Below are 13,976 nucleotides of genomic sequence, written 5' to 3'. Positions count from 1 at the left end.
GGGTTAATCCCCCCTTCTCAGTGAAGGGAGCTCCATCTTTCCAAGAGCTGCTTGGTTCTCTTGTTAAAAACATACCGTTCCACACAACACAACACAAGCACTTCCCTAAAAATAAAAACACTCTTCAGAAACCTTAACACATAACAGATACTTCATCCATTCTGCAGACATGGAATACACACTTCAACCAGCATTTTCCAAGAGCTCAGTGGGAGCCACTGGGCACTGTTCGTGGTGCTGGAATACCGACCATGGCCAGGGAACACAAGAGGGCGCGCGTGAGCTTCTGCTTTCAGAAAAATTGGGCAGAACGTGACTGGGGACCAAGATTCAAGGGAAGCACACACAAAAAGAACATCTGAAGAACAGGACAGAGGGTGCAGGGTAGAAGGCAGAATGACCATTTAGTAAGGGGACTTTTATGTAAAGCCCAAGAGGCAATCCCTCTGCCCTTAGCAATCTGCCAGCCAGGTGTCCTATAAAGATGACACGAGTTAGAATGCAGGCACCCTAACATGGGAATCAGGTATTATACTGTTCCCCACTAACGTGCAAGACAAGTATTATCGCCACAAACAAGAAGGCTAAAGCTCAAAAACGAAATGCTTTCCTGACGTCAAATTGCTATTGTGTTAAGGCCAAGTTTAACCCTTGTGTTTAAACTGGAATTTGGGGTTTACTCCAAAACTTGAGAGGTTCGTCACTGGCAAATGTTCCCTAGATCTATCTATTTTCTTCTTACTGTGCTATATACAGAGACTCAAGAGATGCAAGTGGCAAGTAGGTGCCATACAGGGCTTAAGGATAGTTTCTCAATTCTAAAACTCAACTGGTTGTAAAAGTATCTCATCAATTTAATGACATTCCAAAAAAGGAGGTAAAACTACACAGGTGTCAAAATATGATTGAAATAGTTAAGAGAAAATGGGGTGGTGAAAAGATGGAAATATAACTTAGGACGGAAAGGACCAGAGACTAATGTTTGGTCATTTTATAAAAACTGAGACTTGGCCCTATAAACGTCTTACATTAACAGTAAATAGAGCAGAGACTGGAATAGAGGTATTGATTCTTATGCCCATGTCCTTCAACTACCCCCTCAAATCATAGTCAAAATTCTATATACAGCCCTAGAGGACTGCATGGTGTTCAAGTGTCTCAGATACACACTCACTAGCCCCAACTCAAGTGGCCTGAGGCCAGAAACAGTTAAGAAACCAAACTGGTTTTTTCGTGGTCTTTCCATGATTTGACACCATGCAAGGAAAATGGTGAAGCAAAACCTAATTTAGAGGATCAATAACTGTGGACACCAGTGAGTTTTTTGTCTTTCTGTGAGAATACTTTAGAAATAATGAAGGTTAATACTAGGACACAAATGGTTTCTGCTTTCATTACCAATTAACTACACAAATGATAATATATCTTCTCTAACTTACTGACTCTGAACAAGAGAATCAAAAAACAAAAAGTCTAAAAAGGGGGGGAAAAAAAACTATCACTAGAAGTTAACATGGATTTACAAAAATAAACCGGGTGAGTCTTTACTGTACAGATGGATTCTCTCTATAGCACGCCTTTAAAATAGTCAAACCCTGTAATGCACTTAAAATAAGACATGCATGACTAAAAATTGGGAACATGTCTTTTGAGTAAGACAAGATGTTTTTAAGTGAAAAGTGCCTTCATTGACTAGGACAAAGTGAAATTCAGATCATACTAACAGATAAATACAGGGTTAGATACTGATCAGGCAGGATCTGTGCTCTCAGTTGACACTTCTGATCTTCTAGGAAACATCAAATTATGGGGGATGGGAAGAAATTATAGGAAGAACTAAAGTAAAAATGTATTTGTAAAGTTTTTGGGTGGCTTTGTTTTGGAGAGGGGATTCAGAATTGGAAGAAAGAATTCAAAAGACGCTGTTAAAGTTTTCCCCAATTAAGTTTCTTACTTCCCAACTAGGAATCTTTCTTTGTACAACATTCCATCGAACTCCACCACTAAAACTGTAGAGTTTTAATTCACATTTCAAACGAAAGAGCCTCAAACACAAAGTAAATGCGTTAAGGTTTCAGAGCTGACAGTCTACTCAAGAAATAAATTATTCTCCAAATCATTTGCATTTTATCCATAAGCTAAAGATAAGTTTTATCTTGCAATCATTTTGATTTGTGCATCTTTTAGCAATCAAAATAACTTCCACACCGTGACATGGCAGTAGAATAAGTTTTTTTTTTTAAGTAACTAAAAATCAGGCTGAAAAATTAGCTACACCTTCCCCATAAAACCAATCTCTACTGTACAGAGCTAGCTCTACTTAAGATACAATCACCCCATGCAGAAACACAATGGATCTCTATGCATTTACTTTATACCATGTAACTAACAGTGTGACCTAAGGGAGGAAAGTCACATGGTCCCTTGCTTTTAAAAGTCTGTGGAAGGCTTGGGTGGAGGGGACTGCCTGTAATCCCAGCTCAGGAGGCTGAGCCAGGAGGATCACAAATTTGAGGCCAGTCTCAGCAACTTAGACCCTGTTTCAAAATAAAAAGGGCTGGGGAAGGAGCTCAGTGGTAGAGCACCTGGGTACTGGAGGGTGGGGATGGGACAGTCTGTGGAAGCCTATTAGAGTGTTCCAGGACTGACAAGAGTCCTAACTCCAGCACACAAAGGAGAAGGATTCTGCTGAACAGAGAGCAAGTAAAGTTCATATAATAGTACACAAAAGCACAAAATAATGGAATCACAGTGATTTATCTGAAAGGATTTGCTCTGTAAGCCATGGGAAGGCATTCCTGGGGACAGGGAGATGCTTAGATACCACATGTACAAATCTGTCACACAACCCAGCCACATACTCAGGCCCTATAAATCCACAAATTGGTACTCATGTAAAGGAGTATCAGATTCAAGCCTAGATTTATAGGACACAAGGGAAAAACTTACAAACCAACATCCCCCAGCCACAAACTCCTTCTGCATCACAATACACACACCTAGGACACATCCTTTCCAAAGAACCCCCCCCCCCAAAACAAGCTATTCTGCTATGCCATCCCCCCACCCCCCCACCCTGAGTATGGTCCACTGGTGCTAGGAGCACAGAGAGTTCAGAGCAGAGCAGTCCAGCATGTCCAAGAGGCACAGGAAAATACAGGCAAGAGTGCACTTGGGAGAGAGGAGAAAGGGCCCTTGGAAATGATTTTGAAAGAGTTTGGTTTCAAAGATTATGAGCAAAGAATGGAGCAGGACTCCTCCCCTCTTGAAGTCTCTAATATTCCTTTCACTCTCTAAGTTGCTTTAGAAAAATAACAATGTTTAAACAGAGATGCAAATGTATATACACATATATATGTATACATTTTGTTGCTGGTTTGAGACAGGGTCTAGATAAATTGCCTAGGCTGGCCTCACACTGGTGATCCTCCCATTTCAGTTTCCCGAGTAGCTGGAATTACAGGTATGAGCCACCACCTGCCAATAACAATGTTTTAAAATAACATTCAAATGCACCCAGTTTGAAAAAACCAAATACAAATTATTAAACTTGGCAACCTGGAGATTAACAAATTATTACATTCATCAAGTGTCTACTAAGCATCTACTCTGAGCCTGTTTCTGAGCAGAGGAGACAACTCACACAACAAGCTCACAGGAGTGCTGAGGATATAGGCAAATAAACAAGTCACTATAATACAATGTAACAACTGCTCAGGGAGCACAGAGGAAGCACAACTTCTCCCAGGTGGGTCAGCCTCTGAATGTGTGTGTTTGAAAAAAGGAGCCACCAGCGGCAATATTCTCTGGGAGCTTTTCTGAAGGGTGGGCGTACACTGATGGGACAGGCAGGCGCACAGGAATGTCTGGCAGGACATGGCCAAAAGGTTATCAGGAGCGGGAAACTAGTGTCCCTGGAGCTTGGGAGAGGGAGCAGAAAGTAGAATGTGGAGAGATTAGAACCCAAAAGTGGGCTGGAGTTCCCACACTGCGAGATTAATGCTTCTGTGGACTTTCACCTTAGAATCCAGGGAGCTCCAGCAGGGGCGGGCCACACCTTGGGCTACCCGGGAGGTGCGCGTCCAGCAGGCGACTCTGCCAGCGTGCACTCGGACACGCTCAAGCCGTCCGCGAGGCTCCGGGCGAAACGACCTCCTCCTCCCTTTTGAAATGATCTACGTTTCTACTACTAATTACCAAAAATCACAGGCGTGCTCTCAATAAGTACCAAAGGCTGAAAGGGGGAAAGTCACAGCCGGCAATTTCGGCGAGGATGCCGCCCAGCCGGCCCCACAGGCCAGGCTGACGTCGAAGGGGTCCAGGTGAAGAGAATCCCAGCCCATCAAACCAGCGCGTCCGCCCGCGGCGCCACACAACTTCTCCTTCGGCGAGAAGGCGACTTCCGAGGGCGCGCCCCCGTCCCCGTCCCGCCGCTGCGAGGTGGCGGCCCCGGCGCACCGGGTCCCGCAGAGAGGTCGCGGCGTACGCTGGAGCCCGCTCGGTCGCGCCGCCCGGGCGGGGGCCCGGCGCATCCTCGGCGCGGGCCGGGGCCGGGGCCGCACAAAGGGGAGGGCGCGGCGCGGGGACGCCGGCCCGGACGCAGGACGCGCTCCGAGGACACTCGAGCGCGGCTCGAGCCAAAACAAAAACAACCGAAAGTTGAGCGCGGCCGGGGAGCAGATTGGGCGAGCCCGATCACGGCCGCCCATTGGCGAAGAGGGAAGGCAGAGTCCCCCAATCGCGAGCGGCGGGCTGCCCCCCTCGCGCGGCCGCGGCCCGGCCCGACGCGGCCCGGCGGCCGCTACCGCTCCCTTCCGGCCGCGGCCACCACTGCAGGCCGCCCGCCGCCCGCCCCGCCCGCGGCCGCCCCGGCCCGGCGTCCCGGAGCCCGCTCGGCCGCCGCGGCCCCGCACGCCCCCGCCCGGCCGCCCGCCCCGCTCACCGCCGGCCGGCCCGCCTCCTGCTCGGGCGCGTCGAGGCCCCTCTGCCGGCCGCCGCGACGCGGGCTCGCGCTGCCCGGTCGCCCTCGCCCGTCCCCTCAAAAAATTAATCACCAAAAAATAATTCCAGAGAAAAATGGAGAGTAAAATCCAAGATGGCGGCGCGGACGCAGCACCGCCCGCTCCCTCCGCTGAGGGAAAAAGGAGTCCCGCGGCCGAGCCCCCGCCCCCACCCGGCGGCCGCCGCCGCCGCCGCCGAGCCGGCCCCGGCCCTCCGCCCCCGCCCCCGGCCCCGGCCCGCCGCTCCAGCCTCACCTCAGCCTCACGCGCGGCCGCCGGCTCCGAAAAGCATCCGCCGGCTTCGGGGTTCCGCGTTCTCGCGCCGCGCGGTGCCGCCTCCAGCGACGGGGCGTCCTCACCTCATAGCCCCGGAGCCGCGCCGCAGCCGCGCCGCCGCCCCCGGTGAGCCACCCGGACACCGCCCGGGCCCGGTGGAAGGACACAAAAAGGAGTTCGCGGCGACGGCGGAGGGACACCACGCCAGCTGCGGCCCCTCGAGCGTGCGCGTCCCTGTCCGACGCGGAATCCTTGCCACGGGCCCTTAGGGGGAGGCGGAGGGCGCCCGAGGGAAACGAGTTCCTCGCCGGCAGCTCCCGGCGGCGGAGGCACCGGAGAGATTTCCGAGCGAACGGGCCGCGTCGTTGCCGTCATGCGCCTCGCGGCGGAGGAATCGGGCCGAGCGTGGCGCACGGGAATCCCTCCGCCCGCTGCCCTTTAAATCGCGGCGGAGGCGGCGTCGCTGCGCGCCCGCGGGCGCCACCTAGCTCGCGAGCGCCCGGCCCGAGCCGCCCCGCGGGGCCCCTCGCCCGCCCCTGGCCCTCGCGCACCTGCACCTACCAGGGACAGCTCCCGAGCCGGGACTGAGGGGCAGCCCGGAGGCCGGGGACGCTCCTCGCCGCTGCGCCGCCTGGGTGCGCTGAGGGGAGGCGGCCCCGGGATGGCGAGTTTCTTTGTTGTGGGGATGGGTGTCGCTGGGAGCAGATACACCCTTAAAGACCATGTGGGCAGCCGGAGCATTACAACACGGGAGGAGGGAGGGAGCGGGCATTGGTCGGGCCGTTCGGCGCTGTCAGCCGGCCGTTTCTTGAGCACCTACTGGGTGCCAGCCTTTTCGCGACTCCATGGCATTTCCACCCCTTTCCCTTCTGGGAGTCGATGAGCACCAGAAGGGCGTTGGGGTCCTGCAGGAGCTCAGGCGGTGCCCAAGATGTGTCTAGCGCCTGCACCGGGGTACAGCGAAGCCCCGCCTCTTGGATTTTGCAGTCAGATAATAAAGGGTACAAAATAACAATAACGAGGGTAGCGAGTATTCGGACCTCACGGGCGCGGTTCCCCAGGCTCCGATGCACGATCTCGTTTGTCTCCTTAGAACCACCGCAGGGGTGGGGCGTGTTGTCCTTCCCAGTTTACACATAGGGAAATCGAGGCACTGAGTGGTTAGGTGGCCTCAGGACAACTAGTCAGGGCTTGAGCGGGAGATCTTGATGAAAAATATGCAAACATCAAATAAATTCGAGAGCGTGCGTTAAGGGCCAGAAGTTGAAGTTGCCAGAGGCATGCGGACTGGAGACCTGAAGGGTGGATTGGAGTGTGTTAGGGAAAGCGCCCGTAAGGAGATGTGTGACCCACGGGCTAGATGAGCACAAAGAGCGGCAGGGAAAAGGGCTGCAGTTCCCGCCCTAAGGAGGAGGAGGATGGGGTGGGTGGCTGAGACAGTTCCAGGAAGAACCCCAGCCTGCCATGGTTTCCCTGCACGCCCCTCCCCCAAGCCCTGGGGCCTGGCACAGTGGGCACTCTGTAAAGGACCAGTCAATGGAGTGTCTCGGTGGCCTCCACAAGGCAGCCCTGCAGTCCAGCTGGATTAACCCCGGTTTCCCTCCTCCTTGATCTTGGGTGGCAGACGTGATGCTTGTTACCCCATCCACATATGGGAAACTGTGGCACAGTGACCTGCTAAAGGCACAGGCTAACAGGAGAAGCCAGGCCTAGATTATGTTCCTCCCTCAGCCATGGGGTAGGGTAGGGGCAGAGCCTGCCCTGCCTCAGGCCTGTGGCAGTGTGCTTCCTGCTCTTCCACCCTAAAAGCTGTTGGTCACTGTGGCACTGGAGTCCGTCTTGCCATGTGCCTCTCTGCACACACAGATGATAAATGATTGCATTGGTCTTAATAGTTTCTGGATTATCATTAAACTTTCCAAGACTTTCATAGAACTTGGCTCCACATACTCAGCTGGTATCCTAGAGACAATGAGGCTGTCCCTGCCACCGCCTCCACTGCCTGGCAGGTGGAGTGCACATGAGAGATACCACCTGCCTCCACTGGGTGCTGGTGGTCCTTTGTCTACCTGCCAGTGTCTTGGCCCCACGTCCAACCACACCTTTGCAGCCTTATCAAGCCTGTCCAAGTTTTCCAGGGCCCACCCCAACACAGCAGTGCACACACCCTTCAGACTGACCCAAACCACCAGCTCTGTAAAGCCCCCAGACTCACTGGCACCTCAGCTGAATACCTGATGAGTCCAGGCCAAGCATTGCTTTGCAAGAGAGCAGGTTGGGCCACCCTGCAGATGACCCACCCAGCACAACCTCCTCATCCTGCAGTTCTGGGCCATCCCTCCTCCAGCCCCTCCATTGCCAGTTGCTCTTTCAGCCTCCGCTGAGTCCCTGAGAGCTGGGAGTCTTGGCTGAGCTGAACTGGCCTCAAGATATTGGTGGAGCCATGTTAAAGCCTTGGGCCCTTTGAGGGTCCTAACCAGGGAGGCCAGGGTTGAGCTGGGCAGAGGGCACAGCCAGGAGCTGCCCTCCTGGGAGAGACTGGAGATTGGATTTCTCAGTAGTGCCAGAGGCCAGCTGGAGCCTCCTCCTGCCAGCTGGCAGGGGAGGAAGGGGGACAGGAAATAGGTGGCTAGGCACCTGCCCAGGCCCTACATGACAGGAGTCATTGGCATCTACACTGTGGAGTCTCTGGATGCCCACAGTGGGAGAGTGGAGCCCCAGAGGCGGGGCCCCCACCCAGCCTGGCCAGACTGACAGGGATTAACAACTCTAAAGAAAGACAGAGTTGACGGAAGGGGCACAGCCAGCTCCGGAAGCACCCTGAGGCTGACCAGGAGTGACAGCCCAGCCAGGGGCTGGCCCCAGAACAGTGCCCTTCCCAGGGCAGTGGCTGTGACCACAAAGCCAATTCCAGTCTCCTTTGCTGGGTCAGACCCTGTGTGCTCAGGGGCACTTCAGCCACCTAGCCAGGTGCCACCACCCTGCCCCCTCTCCAATTTCCCTTCTCCAAACACCAGGTTCACTCAGTGCCCAGCTGGCAGAGGTTTGCTTTCTGGGATCTTGTGCTCACTGGGAGTGCCGGCTGGTCATGCTGACCCTGGAATTCCAGGCTCTGGGTAGGTTGCTTCTCATTGAAAATGATATTTTCCCCCAGGCCTCCCTTGCCCTGTGCCCCAAGACTGCTCTGCTCAGAGCAGGTGTCGGAAGCTGGTGGGGAAAGGTGGGTATACCTGGACATTCTGGTGACCCTTGAATGGCTTGCTGGCTTCCTGGCCACTTGCTTAAGTTCCACTAGCCCCCTGGCCCATCCCTGCCTTCGACCTGCTCATCAACCGCCACTCTCCTTTGACAGATGAGGAAAGGAAACAGCCTCTGTAAGGTGGAGTGACGTGTCTGGGCCCACCCCTGCCTCACTCCACAGCAGCACGAGTCTGACTTAGATTTGAGTCCTAGCTCAACAACTTACCCGCAATGTAAATGGGCCAATGATAGCACCTATCTATTCATTCCCTTTTCTGTGAAAAGGCACCAATCAGTCCTAGAACCTGTCTAAACAATCTCATCTGTTTATGAGGCTTGGGTAGCTTGGTGTGTGCATTGCCACACCTGGCATCCCCAGCACGGCAAAGATAAGTAAATAAAGAAATCAGTAAATCATTTATATACTTACAGTGTCCAAATTTGTCTCCAGCCTGACTTCTCCAAATTTCTGATACCACCACGTCGATGTTTAAAAGGCCTTTCAAATACAGCATCTTGAAAATTGAACACAGCAACAACCAATAGCAACTCACTCCTGCAAAGCATCGCCCTTCGGATGGACATTCTTCCCACCGCCCAGGTGCAGTGCCACTTCCCCTCCTCAGTGGCCTTCAGGGTTTTCTCTCCTCAGCGCATATCGCTACCCTGTGTCTTTAACTTATTCATGCTGCCTGTGGTGTGTCTGTCTTTTCTAGCTTGGGCTTCTCCAGGGACGGGACTTAGTATCTGTCTTGTTCAAGGCTGTCTCTCCAGCTTCCAGAACAGCCCCTGGGCACTGGTGTAGAGGCCCAATTCATTCATATTCATGTAAAAGACAGGAAGGGGAGGATGGCGTGGGGGAGGGGCAGGCCAGCCTTCCAGCTTGCTTCAAGGATAAAAGGAGGCATCAGGGGCTCGCTGACCCCTCTCCCAGGTCCCAGGGCTCAAGCTTGTTCAGTTGACTAGGCTTTTCCACCTCCCACCTCCAAGGTGTGTAGTTTTCAATTTGCAGGTGCCTCAGGACTTGTGTGCTGGGTGTCCACCTGGGACCATCAGACAGGTACCAGGTTAAGCCCATGTCACTGAGGGACATTCATGTTAGGGGCTCCCACCACACACCCACTTTGATCCCCCGACCCTGAAATTAAACCCAGCCTAACCAGTTCTTTTCAAACATCTAGAAATAATACACAGTGGACTGTCTTCACTCATTTTCTGTTGCTATAACAAAGCATCTGAGGCCGGGTAATTCCTCAAGAATAGAAGTTTACGCTCGAAAGTCCCTGACCATGGTGCCCACATCTCATCTCATAGGATCACCACACGGCAGGTAAAGCCACTCGCTGGTTCCCTGGTAGGGTCCCCACCCTCATGACCTCACCCAATCCTAATGACCTTCCAAGGGCCTGCTTCCAAATTTCATTAACACATGATTTGGGGGATTGGGTTTCCAGCACATGAACTTGGGGGACACAGTCAAACCCTATCGAAGGCCACCAGAGCTTCAAGAGGAGAAGGTGGAGCTTAATCTTGTTATTTTAAAAAATTTTTGGTACTAAGGATTGAACCCGGGGCGCTTAACCCCTGAGCCACATCCCCAGCCCTTTTTATTTTTGAGACAGAGTCTTGCTAAATTGCTTAGGGCCTCACTAATTTGCTGAGGCTTTCTTTGAACTTGCAATCCTCCTGACTCAGCCTCCTGAGCTGCTGGGATTACAGGCATGTACCACAACATCCAGCAACAAAAAACAGTTCTAATCAGGCACAGTGGCTCATGCCTATAAATCCCAGCAGCTCGGGAGGCTGAGGCAGGAGGATCATGAGTTCAAAGAAAGCCTCAGCAAATTAGCAAGCCCCACCCATGCCCGCCAAATTAGCAAGGTCCTAAGCAACTCAGTGAGACCCTGTCTCTAAATAAAATATTTAAAAGGGCTGGGGGTGTGGCTCTGTGCTCAAGTGCCAGTGGGTTCAATCCCTGGTACCAAAAAACAAAACTACAACAACAACAAAAAACACCAAAAATTTTCTGGGCTGGGGTTGTGGCTCAGCGGTAGGGCTCTCGCCTAGCACATGCGAGGCCCCGGGTTTGATCCTCAGCACCACATAAAAATAAATACATAAAGTAAAGATATTGTGTCTATCTACAAGTCAAAAAAATACATATTTAAAACACATAAACAAAAAACCCCACAGTTCTTATGTATGATTGGGATTTTTAAAAATTAGATGCAGAAGGAGCAGTGAGAGAGCGCTTGCCTAGGGGGCACGAGGCCCATGCAACATCACAAAACAAACAAATAAAATGCAGGATTTTGCTGGAGTTGTAGCTCAGTGGAAGAGCGCTTACCTAGCATGTGTGAGGCACTGGGTTCAATTCTCAGCACCACATATAATAAATAAATAAAAGTCCATCAACAACTAAAAAATATTTTTTAAAAAAAATGCAGGATTTTTCCTTCCTTCTTCTTCTTCCTCTCTTCCTGTTGTCTCCTTGTAATCAAACCTCCCGGCTTGACAATACTGAAGCCTTAAGTACAGCACAAAGAAATCCCCCCTGGACTGCAAGTCACTGTTGGATGCTCCATTTTCTCCAAATGCTTTCAGGTACATTCCTTTCAAGGACATCCTCCTACAAAACCAGAGTCCAGGGATGGAGACCCAGAGTCAGCATTGACGGCTTGCTGCTTTGGAGCCCATGCAGATTTCTCCAAGGATCCTGACCATCAATGCGCCCCTTCACAACGCAGCCCGTGCCCCATCCCTACCTTGCCTTTGGTTGCTGGGTGCCTCCAGTTCCTTCCCCTGTCCTCATTCTCCCGCTGACTTGCATGACCTTGGCTCTCCTGAGGTCACAGGCTAGCTCTTTGTAGTGTGTCCCTCAGTTTAAGTTGTCTGGTTAGCTTGAGGCTGCGGAGCTTCCCTTGGCAGGAACATCAGAAGCGATGGTGAGTCCTCGCCACATCCTCGCAGGTGGCCGAGGACCTCACTATGGCCCCTGGGTGACACTGCTCACCTGGGCTGCTGCCTCGTTTCCGCCCTGGACAGCCACTTGCATTTCCCTTGGCAGGTTTCAGAGGAGAGATACTTTGAGGTGTGGCCATTCCATTCCTCAGCATGCTTCTAGTTTATTAATCTGTCCTACAGTTTGGATCTGGAATGTTCCCCAGAGGCCCATGTGGTAAAGGCCTGGTCCCCAGCTGGGCATTACTGGAGATGGCAGAGACTTTAAGAGGTGGGACCCAGTGGGAGGTGCGACAGGATCATGGGACCTCAGTCTCTTTCTCTACCATGAGCATGAGCTTTGCCACATGCTCTCCCCAACCCCACAGTGGCTGCTTCCCCAGGCCCAAGAGCAGTGGGGCAATCAACATGATCTAGAACCTGCAAAACGGTGAGCCAGAACAAACCTTTCTTCTTTATAAGTTGATCATCTCAGGAATAATGTTATAGTAATGAAAAGCTAAGTTTTTCAGCTTTAAATATCAGTATGGACAATGAATTCCTCTTCTTTAAAATTTATTTTTTTTTAGTTTTGTGGACACAATATCTTTATTTTATTTTTATGTGGTGCTGAGGATCAAACCCAGTGCACCATGCATGCTAGGGGAGCGCTCTATCACTGCGCCACAACCCCAACCCCTGAATTCCTCTTTTATTTATTTATTTTTTTTAAGAATTTTTTTTAATATCTATTTTTTAGTTTTCGGCGGACACAACATCTTTGTTTGTATGTGGTGCTGAGGATCGAACCCGGGCCGCACACATGCCAGGCAAACGCGCTACCGCTTGAGCCACATCCCCAGCCCGAATTCCTCTTTTATTCGATGGGTTTCTCTTCCTCTTCTCCTTCCCTCCCTTCTGCCTTCCTTCCTTCTCCCCACTTCTTTTCCTCTTTCTCCCTTTCTTTTCTTTCCTTCTTTCTCTCTCTCTCTTCCCTCTTTCCTTTTATCTTTCTTGATATTTGTGGCAGCTGTATTTATAGTAGGCTCAAAATAGAAACAACTCAAATGCCAGTCAAGGAAAGAATGGATAGACAGTGGCTTGTCCATGCAATGGACTCCTACTCATGATCACAAAGGGACGGGCTACTGTCACCAACAACAACCTGGATGAAATTTAAAAACATGATGTTGAGAAAAAGAAGAGTAAAAATTTCCACAAACCAAGGAGTAAAAATTGTTTGATTTCAACCCTACGGTGTCCTAGAGCAGAAAAGAATGTAATCAATGAAGTTAGAAAGCTGAAGCCATTTTCCTCTGCGCAGGTGGACTCACCCGAGTAGGGACATGAGGAACTTCTGGTGAGATGGCACTGTCTCTGGGGTCTGGCTCCCCAGACGTGAATGTTGTGAATACCCTTCAGTTGTAAATTCATGACTGCATGTGAACAACACACTCCAACAAAGAGGGGAGAAATCTGGAAAAAAAAAAATGAACAGAACTTGGCTACTGTTCAACAAAAACCTCCATTTTTCCATGACTTGTCTCTGACCAAGTAAATTTTTCAACTTAGTTTTTCCTTGATGTTTCCCAGACCTTGCCTCTGGGGGTGACCCAGGTTCATGGTGTAGGTTCCAGGTTCCAAGTGAGGAAGCTGAAGATTCTTGTTCTTGGGGCTGGGACTGTAGCTCAGTAGTGGGTCACTGGCCTATCACCCACGAGGCCCTGGGTTCCATCCTCAGCACCACATGAAAATAAATAAATAAAATAAAGGTATTGTGTCTGTCTACAACTAAAAATATTTTTTTAAAAAAATTCTTGTTTTAGCTGGATGACAGGTGCAAGCCTGTCATCCCAGAGGCTCGGGAGGCTGAGACAGGAGGATCACGAGTTTAAAGCTAGCCTCAGCAAAATCGAGCTGCTAAACAACTCAGTTTGACCCTGTCTCTATTTTTTTTTTTTTAATAACAGTATGGACAATGAATTCCTCTTTTATTCAATAGGTTTCTATTCCTAATGGGGATGTGGCTCAGTGGCCACATGCCCCTGAGTTCAATCCCTATTACCCCTCAACCCCCAAATTCTTGTTCCTTCAGCTGGATGAGAAGCCAGCCATCAGCAGAGGTGTGTGAGAGGCCGAGGAAACACTGCTGGTCTCCCAGGAGGCCTGCCTGCTGCAGGGCCCTCAGGGTGCCTCCCCACTGCCCTCTGGGCCACACGGGACGGAAGCTTCCACCCAGTTCCGAGTGGCCCTTGTCCTTCTCTGGCGGGATAAATATGCTCTGGGTGGCACCAGCTGCGGCTCCACCTCGTTGTTCTTCCCTTGAGTGGCACCTCAGAAATAAAGTCTGGGCTCCTGGCTTGTCCCTTGCTAAATTCCAAGCTGTGGCACTTTCTCGCTCACATGTTTTCCTCCGGAGAATTCTGGTATCCAGGCCCAGAGGGTGACCAGGGTCCTGGCCCCCAGCCCCAGAGGAGGTGGCTCTGGGATGGGCCTGCTGGGGTTCCAGAAACTCCCTCA

The 13,976-nt window shown here is 51.4% G+C and overlaps 1 protein-coding gene across 6 annotated transcripts in view; it reads right to left on the bottom strand.

Annotated features, from left to right (window-relative positions):
* Kmt5b (lysine methyltransferase 5B) overlaps positions 1–5,969 on the bottom strand; it is a 58,881-nt gene extending 52,912 nt beyond the window's left edge. Inside the window, exon 1 of one of the 6 annotated variants that reach the window (XM_046444984.2) lies at positions 5,838–5,969. The gene's annotated coding sequence lies outside the window, so the exon portion shown is untranslated. The other 5 variants (XM_046444985.2, XM_046444980.2, XM_046444983.2 and 2 more) reach the window with 5 other exon arrangements.
* Positions 5,970–13,976: the final 8,007 nt, after the last annotated feature.

This window comes from Marmota monax, unplaced genomic scaffold (genome assembly GCF_021218885.2).
Source record: "Marmota monax isolate L192 unplaced genomic scaffold, Marmota_monax_Labrador192_F-V1.1 WCK01_AAM20220418_F8-fsc00038, whole genome shotgun sequence".
Lineage (NCBI taxonomy): Eukaryota > Metazoa > Chordata > Mammalia > Rodentia > Sciuridae > Marmota > Marmota monax.
This window is presented reverse-complemented; position numbering and strand designations above follow the sequence as displayed.